Genomic DNA, 16,394 nt, shown 5'->3' with positions numbered 1-16,394 from the left:
CTCCTGGTGTTCCTGACAGTGAGCTCCTGGCGTTCCTGACAGTGAGCTCCTAGTGTTCCTAATAGTGAGCTCCCAGTGTTCCTGACAGTGAGCTTCTTGTGTTCCTGACAGTGAGCTCCTAGCGTTCCTGACTGTGAGCTCCTGGTGTTGCTGACTGTGAGCTCCTAGCGTTCCCGTTAGTGAGCTCCTGGTGTTCCTGACAGTGAGCTCCAGGTGTTTCTGACTGTGAACTCCTAGCGTTCCTGACAGTGAGCTCTTGGTGTTCCTGACAGTGAGCTCCTAGCGTTCCTGACAGTGAGCTCCAAGCGTTCCAAACTGTGAGCTTCTGGTGTTCCTGACAGTGAGCTCCTGGTGTTCCTGACAGTGAGCTCCTGGTGTTCCTGACAGTGAGCTCCTAGCGTTCCTGACAGTGATCTCTTGGTGTTCCTGGCAATGAGTTCCTGGCGTTTCTGACAGTGAGGTTGTAGCATTCCTGACAGTGAGCTCCTTGCGCTCCTGACAGCGAGCTCCTGGTGTTCCTGACAGTGAGCTCCTCACGTTCCTGACAGTGAGCTCCTGGTATTCCTGACAGTGAGCTGCTAGCGTTTCTGATAGTGAGCTCCTTGTGGTCCTGACAGTGAGCTCCTGGTGTTTCTGACAGTGAGCTCCTGGTTTTCCTGACAGTGAGCTCCTGGTGTTCCTGACAGTGACCTCCTAGTGCTCCGGACAGTGAGCTCCTAGCATTCCTGACAGTGATCTCCTCGTGTTCCTGACAGTGACCTCCGGGTGTTTCTGACAGTGAGGTCGTAGCATTCCTGAGAGTGAGCTCCCACAGTTCATGACAGTGAGCTCCTATCATTCAAGACAGAGCATTCCAGGTCTTCCTGACAGTGAGGTCCTAGCGTTCCTGACAGTGAGCTCCAGGTGTTTTTGACAGTGAGGTCGTAGCATTCCTGATAGTGAGCTCCCAGTGTTCCTGACTTTGAGCTCGTAGCATTCCTGACAGTAGCTCCCAGTGTTCCTGACAGTGAGCCCGTAGCATTCCTGACAGTGAGCTCCTATCATTCCAGACAGAGAGCTCCAGGTCTTCCTGACAGTGAGCTCCTAGCATTCCTGACAGTGAGCTCCGGGAGTTTCTGACAGTGAGGTCATAGCATTCCTGATAGTGAGCACCCAGTGTTCCTGACAGTGAGCTCATAGCATTCCTGAGAGTGGGCTCCTGTTGTTCCTGACAGTGAGCTCCTGGTGTATCTGACAGTGAGCCCCTGGTGTTTCTGACAGTGAGCTCCTGGCGTTCCTAACAGTGAGCTCCTGGCGTTCCTGACAGTGAGCTCCTGGCGTTCCTGATACTGAGCACCTGGCGTTCCTGACAGTGAGCTCCTGGCGTTCCTGATACTGAGGTCCTGGCGTTCCTGACAGTGACCTCCGAGTGTTCCTGACAGTGAGCTCCTGTTGTTCGTGACAGTGAGCTCCTGTCATTCCTGATAATGAGGTCCTGTTGTTTCTGACAGTGAGCTCCTGGTATTCCTGACAGTGAGCTGCTAGCGTTTCTGATAGTGATCTTCTGGTTTTCCTGACAGTGATCTCTTGGTGTTCCTGACAGTGAGCTCCTGGTGTTCCTGACAGTGAGCTCCTGGTTTTCCTGACAGTGAGCTCCTGGTGTTCCTGACAGTGAGCTCCGAGCATTCCTGACAGTTAGCGCCTGATATTCCTGACAGTGAGATCCTGGTGTTTCTGACAGTGAGCACCGTGTGTTCCTGACAGTGAGCTCCTGGTGTTCCTGACAGTGAGCTCCTGGTGTTCCTGACAGTGAGCTCCTGGCATTCCTGACAGTGAGCTCCTGGTGTTTCTGACAGTGAGCTCCGAGCATTCCTGACAGTGAGCTCCTAGCGTTCCTGACAGTGAGCTCCTGGTGTTCCTGAGAGTGAGCTCTTAGTGTTCCTGACAGTGAGCTCCTAGCATTCCCGACAATGAGCTCCTTGTTTTTTCTGTCAGCGAGCTCCTGGTATTCCTGACAGTGAGTCCTGGTGATATTGAAAGTGAGCTCCTGGTGTTCCTGACAGTGAGCTCCTGGTCTTTCTGACAGTGAGCTCCTGGTGTTCCAGACAGTGCGCTCCTAGCATTCCTGACAGTGAGATCCTGGTGTTCCTGACAGTGACCTCTGTGCGTTTCTGACAGTGAGGTCGTTGCATTCCTGATAGTGAGCTCCCAGTGTTCCCGACAGTGAGCTCGTAGCATTCCTGATAGTGAGCTCCCAATGTTCCTGATAGTGAGCTCCTATCATTCCAGACAGAGAGCTCCAGGTCTTCCTGACAGTGAGCTCCCAGTGTTCCTGACAGTGAGCCCGTAGCATTCCTGACAGTGAGCTCCTATCATTCCAGACAGAGAGCTCCAGGTCTTCCTGACAGTGAGCTCCTAGCATTCCTGACAGTGAGCTCCGGGTGTTTCTGACAGTGAGGTCGTAGCATTCCTGATAGTGAGCCCCTAGTTTTCCTGACAGTGAGCTCCTGGTGTTTGTGACAGTGAGCTCCTCATGTTCCTGACAGTGATCTCTTGGTGTTCCTGACAATGAGTACCTGGCGTTTCTGACAGTGAGGTTGTAGCATTCCTGACAGTCAGCTCCTCGCGCTCCTGACAGCGAGCTCCTGGTGTTCCTAACAGAGAGCTCCAAGGTTTCCTGACAGTGAGTTCCTAGCGTTCCTGACAGTGAGCTCCTAGTGTTCCTGACTGTGAGCTCCTGGTGTTCCTGACAATGAGTCGCTGGCATTTCTGACAGTGAGGTTGTAGCATTCCTGACAGTGAGCTCCTAGCGTTCCTGACAGTGACCTCTTGGTGTTCCTGACAATGGGTTCCTGGCGTTTCTGACAGTGAGGTCGTAGCATTCCTGACAGCGAGCTCCTGGTGTTTCTGACAGTGACCTCCTCGCGTTCCTGACAGTGAGCTCCTGGTGTTCCTGACAGCGAGATCCTGGTGTTCCTGACAGCGAGATCCTGGTGTTTCTGACAGTGAGCTCCTGGTTTTCCTGACAGCGAGATCCTGGTGTTCCTGACAGTGAGCTCCTAGCGTACCTGATAGTGAGCTCCTGGTGTTCCTGACAGTGACCTCCTCGCGTTCCTGACAGTGAGCTCCTGGTGTTCCTGACAGCGAGATCCTGGTGTTTCTGACAGTGAGCTCCTGGTTTTCCTGACAGCGAGATCCTGGTGTTCCTGACAGCGAGCTCCTAGCGTACCTGATAGTGAGCTCCTGGTGTTCCTGACAGTGAGCTCCAAGCGTTCCTGACATGAGCTCCTGGTGTTTCTGACAGCTCCTGGTGTTCCTGACAGTGAGCTCCTGGTGTTCCTGACAGTGAGCTCCTAGCGTACCTGATAGTGAGCTCCTGGTGTTCCTGACAGTGAGCTCCTAGCGTTCCTGACAGTGATCTCTTGGTGTTCCTGACAATGAGTTCCTGGCGTTTCTGACAGTGAGGTCGTAGCATTCCTGACAGTGAGTTCCTCAAGTTCCTGACAGCGAGCTCCTGGTGTTTCTGACAGCTCCTGGTATTCCTGGCAGTGAGATCCTGGTGTTTCTGACAGTGAGCTCCTGATGTTACTGGCAGTGAGCTCCTGGTGTTTCTGACAGTGAGCTCCTGGTATTCCTGACAGAGAGCTCCTAGCATTCCTGACAATGAGCTCCTGGTGTTCCTGAAAGTGAGCTCCTAGCATTCCTGACAGTGAGCTCCTGGTGTTCCTGAAAGTGAGCTCCTAGCATTCCTGACATGAGCTCCTGGTGTTTCTGACAGCTCCTGGTATTCCTGACAGTGAGCTCCTGGTGCTTCTGACAGTGAGCTCCTGGTGTTCCTGACAGTGAGCTCCTAGCATTCCTGACAGTGAGCTCCTAGCGTTCCTGACATTGAGCTCCTGGTGTTCCTGAAAGTGAGCTCCTAGCATTCCTGACATGAGCTCCTGGTGTTTCTGACAGCTCCTGGTATTCCTGACAGTGAGCTCCTGGTGCTTCTGACAGTGAGCTCCTGGTGTTCCTGACAGTGAGCTCCTAGCATTCCTGACAGTGAGCTCCTAGCGTTCCTGACAGTGAGCTCATGGTGTTTCTGACTGTGAGCTCCTGGTTTTCCTGACAGTGACCTCCTAGTGCTCCGGACAGTGAGCTCCTAGCATTCCTGACAGTGATCTCCTCGTGTTCCTGACAGTGACCTCCGGGTGTTTCTGACAGTGAGGTCGTAGCATTCCTGAGAGTGAGCTCCCACAGTTCATGACAGTGAGCTCCTATCATTCAAGACAGAGCATTCCAGGTCTTCCTGACAGTGAGGTCCTAGCGTTCCTGACAGTGAGCTCCAGGTGTTTTTGACAGTGAGGTCGTAGCATTCCTGATAGTGAGCTCCCAGTGTTCCTGACTTTGAGCTCGTAGCATTCCTGACAGTAGCTCCCAGTGTTCCTGACAGTGAGCCCGTAGCATTCCTGACAGTGAGCTCCTATCATTCCAGACAGAGAGCTCCAGGTCTTCCTGACAGTGAGCTCCTAGCATTCCTGACAGTGAGCTCCGGGAGTTTCTGACAGTGAGGTCATAGCATTCCTGATAGTGAGCACCCAGTGTTCCTGACAGTGAGCTCATAGCATTCCTGAGAGTGGGCTCCTGTTGTTCCTGACAGTGAGCTCCTGGTGTATCTGACAGTGAGCCCCTGGTGTTTCTGACAGTGAGCTCCTGGCGTTCCTAACAGTGAGCTCCTGGCGTTCCTGACAGTGAGCTCCTGGCGTTCCTGATACTGAGCACCTGGCGTTCCTGACAGTGAGCTCCTGGCGTTCCTGATACTGAGGTCCTGGCGTTCCTGACAGTGACCTCCGAGTGTTCCTGACAGTGAGCTCCTGTTGTTCGTGACAGTGAGCTCCTGTCATTCCTGATAATGAGGTCCTGTTGTTTCTGACAGTGAGCTCCTGGTATTCCTGACAGTGAGCTGCTAGCGTTTCTGATAGTGATCTTCTGGTTTTCCTGACAGTGATCTCTTGGTGTTCCTGACAGTGAGCTCCTGGTGTTCCTGACAGTGAGCTCCTGGTTTTCCTGACAGTGAGCTCCTGGTGTTCCTGACAGTGAGCTCCGAGCATTCCTGACAGTTAGCGCCTGATATTCCTGACAGTGAGATCCTGGTGTTTCTGACAGTGAGCACCGTGTGTTCCTGACAGTGAGCTCCTGGTGTTCCTGACAGTGAGCTCCTGGTGTTCCTGACAGTGAGCTCCTGGCATTCCTGACAGTGAGCTCCTGGTGTTTCTGACAGTGAGCTCCGAGCATTCCTGACAGTGAGCTCCTAGCGTTCCTGACAGTGAGCTCCTGGTGTTCCTGAGAGTGAGCTCTTAGTGTTCCTGACAGTGAGCTCCTAGCATTCCCGACAATGAGCTCCTTGTTTTTTCTGTCAGCGAGCTCCTGGTATTCCTGACAGTGAGTCCTGGTGATATTGAAAGTGAGCTCCTGGTGTTCCTGACAGTGAGCTCCTGGTCTTTCTGACAGTGAGCTCCTGGTGTTCCAGACAGTGCGCTCCTAGCATTCCTGACAGTGAGATCCTGGTGTTCCTGACAGTGACCTCTGTGCGTTTCTGACAGTGAGGTCGTTGCATTCCTGATAGTGAGCTCCCAGTGTTCCCGACAGTGAGCTCGTAGCATTCCTGATAGTGAGCTCCCAATGTTCCTGATAGTGAGCTCCTATCATTCCAGACAGAGAGCTCCAGGTCTTCCTGACAGTGAGCTCCCAGTGTTCCTGACAGTGAGCCCGTAGCATTCCTGACAGTGAGCTCCTATCATTCCAGACAGAGAGCTCCAGGTCTTCCTGACAGTGAGCTCCTAGCATTCCTGACAGTGAGCTCCGGGTGTTTCTGACAGTGAGGTCGTAGCATTCCTGATAGTGAGCCCCTAGTTTTCCTGACAGTGAGCTCCTGGTGTTTGTGACAGTGAGCTCCTCATGTTCCTGACAGTGATCTCTTGGTGTTCCTGACAATGAGTACCTGGCGTTTCTGACAGTGAGGTTGTAGCATTCCTGACAGTCAGCTCCTCGCGCTCCTGACAGCGAGCTCCTGGTGTTCCTAACAGAGAGCTCCAAGGTTTCCTGACAGTGAGTTCCTAGCGTTCCTGACAGTGAGCTCCTAGTGTTCCTGACTGTGAGCTCCTGGTGTTCCTGACAATGAGTCGCTGGCATTTCTGACAGTGAGGTTGTAGCATTCCTGACAGTGAGCTCCTAGCGTTCCTGACAGTGACCTCTTGGTGTTCCTGACAATGGGTTCCTGGCGTTTCTGACAGTGAGGTCGTAGCATTCCTGACAGCGAGCTCCTGGTGTTTCTGACAGTGACCTCCTCGCGTTCCTGACAGTGAGCTCCTGGTGTTCCTGACAGCGAGATCCTGGTGTTCCTGACAGCGAGATCCTGGTGTTTCTGACAGTGAGCTCCTGGTTTTCCTGACAGCGAGATCCTGGTGTTCCTGACAGTGAGCTCCTAGCGTACCTGATAGTGAGCTCCTGGTGTTCCTGACAGTGACCTCCTCGCGTTCCTGACAGTGAGCTCCTGGTGTTCCTGACAGCGAGATCCTGGTGTTTCTGACAGTGAGCTCCTGGTTTTCCTGACAGCGAGATCCTGGTGTTCCTGACAGCGAGCTCCTAGCGTACCTGATAGTGAGCTCCTGGTGTTCCTGACAGTGAGCTCCAAGCGTTCCTGACATGAGCTCCTGGTGTTTCTGACAGCTCCTGGTGTTCCTGACAGTGAGCTCCTGGTGTTCCTGACAGTGAGCTCCTAGCGTACCTGATAGTGAGCTCCTGGTGTTCCTGACAGTGAGCTCCTAGCGTTCCTGACAGTGATCTCTTGGTGTTCCTGACAATGAGTTCCTGGCGTTTCTGACAGTGAGGTCGTAGCATTCCTGACAGTGAGTTCCTCAAGTTCCTGACAGCGAGCTCCTGGTGTTTCTGACAGCTCCTGGTATTCCTGGCAGTGAGATCCTGGTGTTTCTGACAGTGAGCTCCTGATGTTACTGGCAGTGAGCTCCTGGTGTTTCTGACAGTGAGCTCCTGGTATTCCTGACAGAGAGCTCCTAGCATTCCTGACAATGAGCTCCTGGTGTTCCTGAAAGTGAGCTCCTAGCATTCCTGACAGTGAGCTCCTGGTGTTCCTGAAAGTGAGCTCCTAGCATTCCTGACATGAGCTCCTGGTGTTTCTGACAGCTCCTGGTATTCCTGACAGTGAGCTCCTGGTGCTTCTGACAGTGAGCTCCTGGTGTTCCTGACAGTGAGCTCCTAGCATTCCTGACAGTGAGCTCCTAGCGTTCCTGACAGTGAGCTCCTGGTGTTCCTGAAAGTGAGCTCCTAGCATTCCTGACATGAGCTCCTGGTGTTTCTGACAGCTCCTGGTATTCCTGACAGTGAGCTCCTGGTGCTTCTGACAGTGAGCTCCTGGTGTTCCTGACAGTGAGCTCCTAGCATTCCTGACAGTGAGCTCCTAGCGTTCCTGACAGTGAGCTCATGGTGTTTCTGACTGTGAGCTCCTGGTTTTCCTGACAGTGACCTCCTAGTGCTCCGGACAGTGAGCTCCTAGCATTCCTGACAGTGATCTCCTCGTGTTCCTGACAGTGACCTCCGGGTGTTTCTGACAGTGAGGTCGTAGCATTCCTGAGAGTGAGCTCCCACAGTTCATGACAGTGAGCTCCTATCATTCAAGACAGAGCATTCCAGGTCTTCCTGACAGTGAGGTCCTAGCGTTCCTGACAGTGAGCTCCAGGTGTTTTTGACAGTGAGGTCGTAGCATTCCTGATAGTGAGCTCCCAGTGTTCCTGACTTTGAGCTCGTAGCATTCCTGACAGTAGCTCCCAGTGTTCCTGACAGTGAGCCCGTAGCATTCCTGACAGTGAGCTCCTATCATTCCAGACAGAGAGCTCCAGGTCTTCCTGACAGTGAGCTCCTAGCATTCCTGACAGTGAGCTCCGGGAGTTTCTGACAGTGAGGTCATAGCATTCCTGATAGTGAGCACCCAGTGTTCCTGACAGTGAGCTCATAGCATTCCTGAGAGTGGGCTCCTGTTGTTCCTGACAGTGAGCTCCTGGTGTATCTGACAGTGAGCCCCTGGTGTTTCTGACAGTGAGCTCCTGGCGTTCCTAACAGTGAGCTCCTGGCGTTCCTGACAGTGAGCTCCTGGCGTTCCTGATACTGAGCACCTGGCGTTCCTGACAGTGAGCTCCTGGCGTTCCTGATACTGAGGTCCTGGCGTTCCTGACAGTGACCTCCGAGTGTTCCTGACAGTGAGCTCCTGTTGTTCGTGACAGTGAGCTCCTGTCATTCCTGATAATGAGGTCCTGTTGTTTCTGACAGTGAGCTCCTGGTATTCCTGACAGTGAGCTGCTAGCGTTTCTGATAGTGATCTTCTGGTTTTCCTGACAGTGATCTCTTGGTGTTCCTGACAGTGAGCTCCTGGTGTTCCTGACAGTGAGCTCCTGGTTTTCCTGACAGTGAGCTCCTGGTGTTCCTGACAGTGAGCTCCGAGCATTCCTGACAGTTAGCGCCTGATATTCCTGACAGTGAGATCCTGGTGTTTCTGACAGTGAGCACCGTGTGTTCCTGACAGTGAGCTCCTGGTGTTCCTGACAGTGAGCTCCTGGTGTTCCTGACAGTGAGCTCCTGGCATTCCTGACAGTGAGCTCCTGGTGTTTCTGACAGTGAGCTCCGAGCATTCCTGACAGTGAGCTCCTAGCGTTCCTGACAGTGAGCTCCTGGTGTTCCTGAGAGTGAGCTCTTAGTGTTCCTGACAGTGAGCTCCTAGCATTCCCGACAATGAGCTCCTTGTTTTTTCTGTCAGCGAGCTCCTGGTATTCCTGACAGTGAGTCCTGGTGATATTGAAAGTGAGCTCCTGGTGTTCCTGACAGTGAGCTCCTGGTCTTTCTGACAGTGAGCTCCTGGTGTTCCAGACAGTGCGCTCCTAGCATTCCTGACAGTGAGATCCTGGTGTTCCTGACAGTGACCTCTGTGCGTTTCTGACAGTGAGGTCGTTGCATTCCTGATAGTGAGCTCCCAGTGTTCCCGACAGTGAGCTCGTAGCATTCCTGATAGTGAGCTCCCAATGTTCCTGATAGTGAGCTCCTATCATTCCAGACAGAGAGCTCCAGGTCTTCCTGACAGTGAGCTCCCAGTGTTCCTGACAGTGAGCCCGTAGCATTCCTGACAGTGAGCTCCTATCATTCCAGACAGAGAGCTCCAGGTCTTCCTGACAGTGAGCTCCTAGCATTCCTGACAGTGAGCTCCGGGTGTTTCTGACAGTGAGGTCGTAGCATTCCTGATAGTGAGCCCCTAGTTTTCCTGACAGTGAGCTCCTGGTGTTTGTGACAGTGAGCTCCTCATGTTCCTGACAGTGATCTCTTGGTGTTCCTGACAATGAGTACCTGGCGTTTCTGACAGTGAGGTTGTAGCATTCCTGACAGTCAGCTCCTCGCGCTCCTGACAGCGAGCTCCTGGTGTTCCTAACAGAGAGCTCCAAGGTTTCCTGACAGTGAGTTCCTAGCGTTCCTGACAGTGAGCTCCTAGTGTTCCTGACTGTGAGCTCCTGGTGTTCCTGACAATGAGTCGCTGGCATTTCTGACAGTGAGGTTGTAGCATTCCTGACAGTGAGCTCCTAGCGTTCCTGACAGTGACCTCTTGGTGTTCCTGACAATGGGTTCCTGGCGTTTCTGACAGTGAGGTCGTAGCATTCCTGACAGCGAGCTCCTGGTGTTTCTGACAGTGACCTCCTCGCGTTCCTGACAGTGAGCTCCTGGTGTTCCTGACAGCGAGATCCTGGTGTTCCTGACAGCGAGATCCTGGTGTTTCTGACAGTGAGCTCCTGGTTTTCCTGACAGCGAGATCCTGGTGTTCCTGACAGTGAGCTCCTAGCGTACCTGATAGTGAGCTCCTGGTGTTCCTGACAGTGACCTCCTCGCGTTCCTGACAGTGAGCTCCTGGTGTTCCTGACAGCGAGATCCTGGTGTTTCTGACAGTGAGCTCCTGGTTTTCCTGACAGCGAGATCCTGGTGTTCCTGACAGCGAGCTCCTAGCGTACCTGATAGTGAGCTCCTGGTGTTCCTGACAGTGAGCTCCAAGCGTTCCTGACATGAGCTCCTGGTGTTTCTGACAGCTCCTGGTGTTCCTGACAGTGAGCTCCTGGTGTTCCTGACAGTGAGCTCCTAGCGTACCTGATAGTGAGCTCCTGGTGTTCCTGACAGTGAGCTCCTAGCATTCCTGACAGTGAGCTCCTGGTGTTCCTGACAGTGAGCTCCTAGCGTTCCTGACAGTGATCTCTTGGTGTTCCTGACAATGAGTTCCTGGCGTTTCTGACAGTGAGGTCGTAGCATTCCTGACAGTGAGTTCCTCAAGTTCCTGACAGCGAGCTCCTGGTGTTTCTGACAGCTCCTGGTATTCCTGGCAGTGAGATCCTGGTGTTTCTGACAGTGAGCTCCTGATGTTACTGGCAGTGAGCTCCTGGTGTTTCTGACAGTGAGCTCCTGGTATTCCTGACAGAGAGCTCCTAGCATTCCTGACAATGAGCTCCTGGTGTTCCTGAAAGTGAGCTCCTAGCATTCCTGACAGTGAGCTCCTGGTGTTCCTGAAAGTGAGCTCCTAGCATTCCTGACATGAGCTCCTGGTGTTTCTGACAGCTCCTGGTATTCCTGACAGTGAGCTCCTGGTGCTTCTGACAGTGAGCTCCTGGTGTTCCTGACAGTGAGCTCCTAGCATTCCTGACAGTGAGCTCCTAGCGTTCCTGACAGTGAGCTCATGGTGTTTCTGACTGTGAGCTCCCGGTGTTCCTGACAGTGAGCTCCTAGCATTCCTGATAGTGAGCTCCTGGTTTTCCTGACAGTGAGCTCCTGGTGTTCCTGAGAGTGAGCTCTTAGTGTTCCTGACAGTGAGCTCCTAGCATTCCCGACAATGAGCTCCTTGTTTTTTCTGTCAGCGAGCTCCTGGTATTCCTGACAGTGAGTCCTGGTGATATTGAAAGTGAGCTCCTGGTGTTCCTGACAGTGAGCTCCTGGTCTTTCTGACAGTGAGCTCCTGGTGTTCCAGACAGTGCGCTCCTAGCATTCCTGACAGTGAGATCCTGGTGTTCCTGACAGTGACCTCTGTGCGTTTCTGACAGTGAGGTCGTTGCATTCCTGATAGTGAGCTCCCAGTGTTCCCGACAGTGAGCTCGTAGCATTCCTGATAGTGAGCTCCTATCATTCCAGACAGAGAGCTCCAGGTCTTCCTGACAGTGAGCTCCCAGTGTTCCTGACAGTGAGCCCGTAGCATTCCTGACAGTGAGCTCCTATCATTCCAGACAGAGAGCTCCAGGTCTTCCTGACAGTGAGCTCCTAGCATTCCTGACAGTGAGCTCCGGGTGTTTCTGACAGTGAGGTCGTAGCATTCCTGATAGTGAGCCCCTAGTTTTCCTGACAGTGAGCTCCTGGTGTTTGTGACAGTGAGCTCCTCATGTTCCTGACAGTGATCTCTTGGTGTTCCTGACAATGAGTACCTGGCGTTTCTGACAGTGAGGTTGTAGCATTCCTGACAGTCAGCTCCTCGCGCTCCTGACAGCGAGCTCCTGGTGTTCCTAACAGAGAGCTCCAAGGTTTCCTGACAGTGAGTTCCTAGCGTTCCTGACAGTGAGCTCCTAGTGTTCCTGACTGTGAGCTCCTGGTGTTCCTGACAATGAGTCGCTGGCATTTCTGACAGTGAGGTTGTAGCATTCCTGACAGTGAGCTCCTAGCGTTCCTGACAGTGACCTCTTGGTGTTCCTGACAATGGGTTCCTGGCGTTTCTGACAGTGAGGTCGTAGCATTCCTGACAGCGAGCTCCTGGTGTTTCTGACAGTGACCTCCTCGCGTTCCTGACAGTGAGCTCCTGGTGTTCCTGACAGCGAGATCCTGGTGTTCCTGACAGCGAGATCCTGGTGTTTCTGACAGTGAGCTCCTGGTTTTCCTGACAGCGAGATCCTGGTGTTCCTGACAGTGAGCTCCTAGCGTACCTGATAGTGAGCTCCTGGTGTTCCTGACAGTGACCTCCTCGCGTTCCTGACAGTGAGCTCCTGGTGTTCCTGACAGCGAGATCCTGGTGTTTCTGACAGTGAGCTCCTGGTTTTCCTGACAGCGAGATCCTGGTGTTCCTGACAGCGAGCTCCTAGCGTACCTGATAGTGAGCTCCTGGTGTTCCTGACAGTGAGCTCCAAGCGTTCCTGACATGAGCTCCTGGTGTTTCTGACAGCTCCTGGTGTTCCTGACAGTGAGCTCCTGGTGTTCCTGACAGTGAGCTCCTAGCGTACCTGATAGTGAGCTCCTGGTGTTCCTGACAGTGAGCTCCTAGCGTTCCTGACAGTGATCTCTTGGTGTTCCTGACAATGAGTTCCTGGCGTTTCTGACAGTGAGGTCGTAGCATTCCTGACAGTGAGTTCCTCAAGTTCCTGACAGCGAGCTCCTGGTGTTTCTGACAGCTCCTGGTATTCCTGGCAGTGAGATCCTGGTGTTTCTGACAGTGAGCTCCTGATGTTACTGGCAGTGAGCTCCTGGTGTTTCTGACAGTGAGCTCCTGGTATTCCTGACAGAGAGCTCCTAGCATTCCTGACAATGAGCTCCTGGTGTTCCTGAAAGTGAGCTCCTAGCATTCCTGACAGTGAGCTCCTGGTGTTCCTGAAAGTGAGCTCCTAGCATTCCTGACATGAGCTCCTGGTGTTTCTGACAGCTCCTGGTATTCCTGACAGTGAGCTCCTGGTGCTTCTGACAGTGAGCCCCTGGTGTTCCTGACAGTGAGCTCCTAGCATTCCTGACAGTGAGCTCCTAGCGTTCCTGACAGTGAGCTCCTGGTGTTCCTGAAAGTGAGCTCCTAGCATTCCTGACATGAGCTCCTGGTGTTTCTGACAGCTCCTGGTATTCCTGACAGTGAGCTCCTGGTGCTTCTGACAGTGAGCTCCTGGTGTTCCTGACAGTGAGCTCCTAGCATTCCTGACAGTGAGCTCCTAGCGTTCCTGACAGTGAGCTCATGGTGTTTCTGACTGTGAGCTCCTGGTTTTCCTGACAGTGAGCTCCTGGTGTTTCTGACTGTGAGCTCCCGGTGTTCCTGACAGTGAGCTCCTAGCATTCCTGATAGTGAGCTCCTAGCGTTCCTGACAGTGAGCTCCTAGCATTCCTGCCAGTGAGCTCCTGGCCTTCCTGACAGTGAGCTCCTAGCGTTCCTGTCAGTGAGCTCCTGGCATTCCTGACAGTCACCTCCTGGAATTCCTGACAGTGAGCTCCTGGCGTTCCTAACAGTGAGCTCCTGCTGTTCCAGACAGTGAGCTCCTAGCGTTCCTGACAGTGAGCTCCTAGCATTCCTGTCAGTGAGCTCCTGGCCTTCCTGACAGTGAGCTCCTAGCGTTCCTGTCAGTTAGCTCCTGGCGTTCCTGACAGTCACCACCTGGCATTCCTGAGAGTGAGCTCCTGGTGTTTCTGACAGTGAGCTCCTGCTGTTCCAGACAGTGAGCTCCTGGTGTTCCAGACAGTGTGCTCCTGGTGTTTCTGACAGTGAGCTCCTGGTGTTTCTGACAGTGAGCTCCTGTTGTTCCAGACAGTGAGCTCCTGGCGTTCCAGACAGTGAGCTCCTGCTGTTCCAGACAGCGAACTCCTGGCATTCCTGACAGTGTGCCCCTGGCGTTCCTGACAGTGAGCTCCTGGTGTTTCTGACAGTGAGTTCCTGCTGTTCCAGACAGTGAGCTCCTGGCATTCCTGACAGTGAGCTCCTGTTGTTCCTGACAGTGAGCTCCTGGTGTTTCTGACAGTGAGCTCCTGCTGTTCTAGACAGTGAGCTCCTGGTGTTTCTGACAGTGAGCTCCTGGTGTTCCTGACAGTGAGCTCCTGGTGTTTCTGACTGTGAGCTCCTGGTGTTCCTGACAGTGAGCTCCTGGTGTTCCTGACAGTGAGCTCCTGGTGTTTCTGACAGTGAGCTCCTAGTGTTTGTTGTGACAGTGGACTGTTTGATCATCCACATAGAGAGTGAAAACCATAGTTGGCTGAATTATTTCCCTTTTTTTATGTGCTATTTCTGAACTTATAGCTCTATCAGTCTCTATTAATTTGTTACACTGCTTCTTTGACACCTGTTCTCATCCAGGATGGATTGGAAGATTAAGGCAGGTGCTTTCATGATTTCCATCTGTACTTCCTGCTGAATTCTTAAATCATCGGCAATCACTCGCTAATGAGTATGATTGTCCACGTAGGAAATTCTGTGTCTCTGGTCACTGGTTCTGTCAGTCCAATTGTGGTTGATGAACCTGATCCTGGAGCTGCGTCACAGACCATACATTTGGCAGGTGTTTCAAGAAGGTGGATGTGATCGTGGGCCTTGAGATCATTGGCGTTCCATTCCCTTGTTCTTTTTCTGTACTTCCTCTTTTCGATGGGCTTTCTTGAAGAATTGTTCCCCTTCATACTTCTTCCAAGTAGGTTTCTTTTGAACAAGGGTGTCCCAAGCATTAACATGGCATTTCTTGAGGGAAATCACCAGGGACTCTACAAAATGCTTTCTTTGTCCTCCTTTCATTCGAATATTCTCGTTTAGCTGGGTGAAGAAGATTGGCTTTGGCAGTCAGAACTCAGGCATCCTAAGCCTGGTCTAACGATGTTAGCCTGGACACTGGTGTTATTAGCGCGTTAATGGATGCTGATGTTAGTACACCTGTGACTTTAAACACAACCACGCAACATATTTTTAAAAACGTTTAGCTCATCAAGTGTCTAACTTCTTTCCCTTTCATGTGACATTGGCATCATCTTCTTCCTTAGTAAAAACCATTGCAAAGTTCTCATTGGGTAGCTTAACAATGCCCTTGCACAAATTTTGGTCCCTAATCACTCACATTTCTTAATTTACCATCCATTTCCTATTTACATGCCAACAAAAATATGTTTGATTCCCTTTTATCTTGGCTGACAGTCTCTGCTCATATTTCCTTTTTTTTTTCCTGATTTCTATTCTGACACTGCTTTATTCAGCCTGCTTCTCAATTGTATTGCTGACCTACATACTTACTCTGCTCTATCTTATTGTATCACTAACATTCTCCATGGAGCTCTCGATTTATTTGTCCCACATTTACCCTTGAACTCCATGACCTATAACCTCTCAATTCATAACTCAGGAGTAATGTTACTTTATTCCATGTGTGATTTTCAACTTCATTCCAACATTTCCTTTAACTTTTATGATTGTTTTTTTTTCTTTTCACCATCCTCTCTGGAGACCACAGTTCGATCAAGGACTTGATCAAACTTATATTACATTTCCACAGCTACCCGAAAATACATCATACAATGATCTTGAATACAAAGTCTGGCCAATGAAATTGGTAAGCTGAGGACTTGGCCCAAAACGATAACTCTGATTTCTCTCCACAGACGCTGCCAGACCTGCTGAGCTTTTCCAGCAGTTTTTGTTTTTGATTCTGATTTACAACATCAGCAGTTCTTTCGTTTTTTAAATTAGTAAGCTATTCAACTGTGAAAGCATCACCGTAAATATTTCTCAGTTAGGTGCTGTTCTCCCTCCCCCACCGACAACACTCATTTGTTTTTAATTTCAATAGTATACTTTATTCATAAAAAAAACTTTATATACATACATACTGGCTGATTTGCCCCTGTAGCTGATTAAAGTCTAAATCGATAAGACCTGAGTACCAAGTGTTCTTTTGGCCTGTACGACTCAGTTGAACACTTGAATCTAACCATTTATCAATGTGACAGGCTCCACATCTGTCTTGGACTATCTGCACTATGAAGAGCTCAGGATAAGGGGTTAATTCCTGGGCTCCTATTCTTTAATTACAGAACTGCTACCATTAATCACGGCCTTTTGTTTCCCATTATTCATTCCATTATCTACTTTTGCTTGATCCATAGGTCTTCTGCGTAGCATCTCAGCAAGTAAATTCTGAAATATCCATAACTTCTGTTATATTACCCTCATCAATCAACTGTGTCGTTACCTCAAAGAAATAATTAAGCATAATCTGCCTTTCATAAACTTGTGTGGCTTAGAATTATGGCATTATAGTGGATGCTGAAACACTGAAGAGATTAATGCCATTCTGCAGCAGTTTAGTGTGCCATTTCAGACAATTGTGGCATTATGCAGCAAGATGCTGGACCCAGATGAATGTACACTGCAGTAAGACAGCATTCTGGAGTGGATGGTTGCTACACTGCAGTCAGATGCTGCCACAGACTGTTTACTACATTGCTCAGCCCTTTTTATACAGCAGAAGATGCTGTTCACATTGCTCTACACTCCACACATTCTGATGCATGCTGCACCACACAAACACATCAGACTGCACTGCCTATCTCTGCTCAATACATTTCGCGCATCGTGTGCTCGACACTATCTTGCTCCTTATTACATTCACTTGATTGAATAGAGCAAATCC

The sequence above is a fragment of the Chiloscyllium punctatum genome, chromosome 20 (assembly GCF_047496795.1).
Source record: "Chiloscyllium punctatum isolate Juve2018m chromosome 20, sChiPun1.3, whole genome shotgun sequence".
NCBI classification, from domain to species: domain Eukaryota; kingdom Metazoa; phylum Chordata; class Chondrichthyes; order Orectolobiformes; family Hemiscylliidae; genus Chiloscyllium; species Chiloscyllium punctatum.
This window is presented reverse-complemented; position numbering follows the sequence as displayed.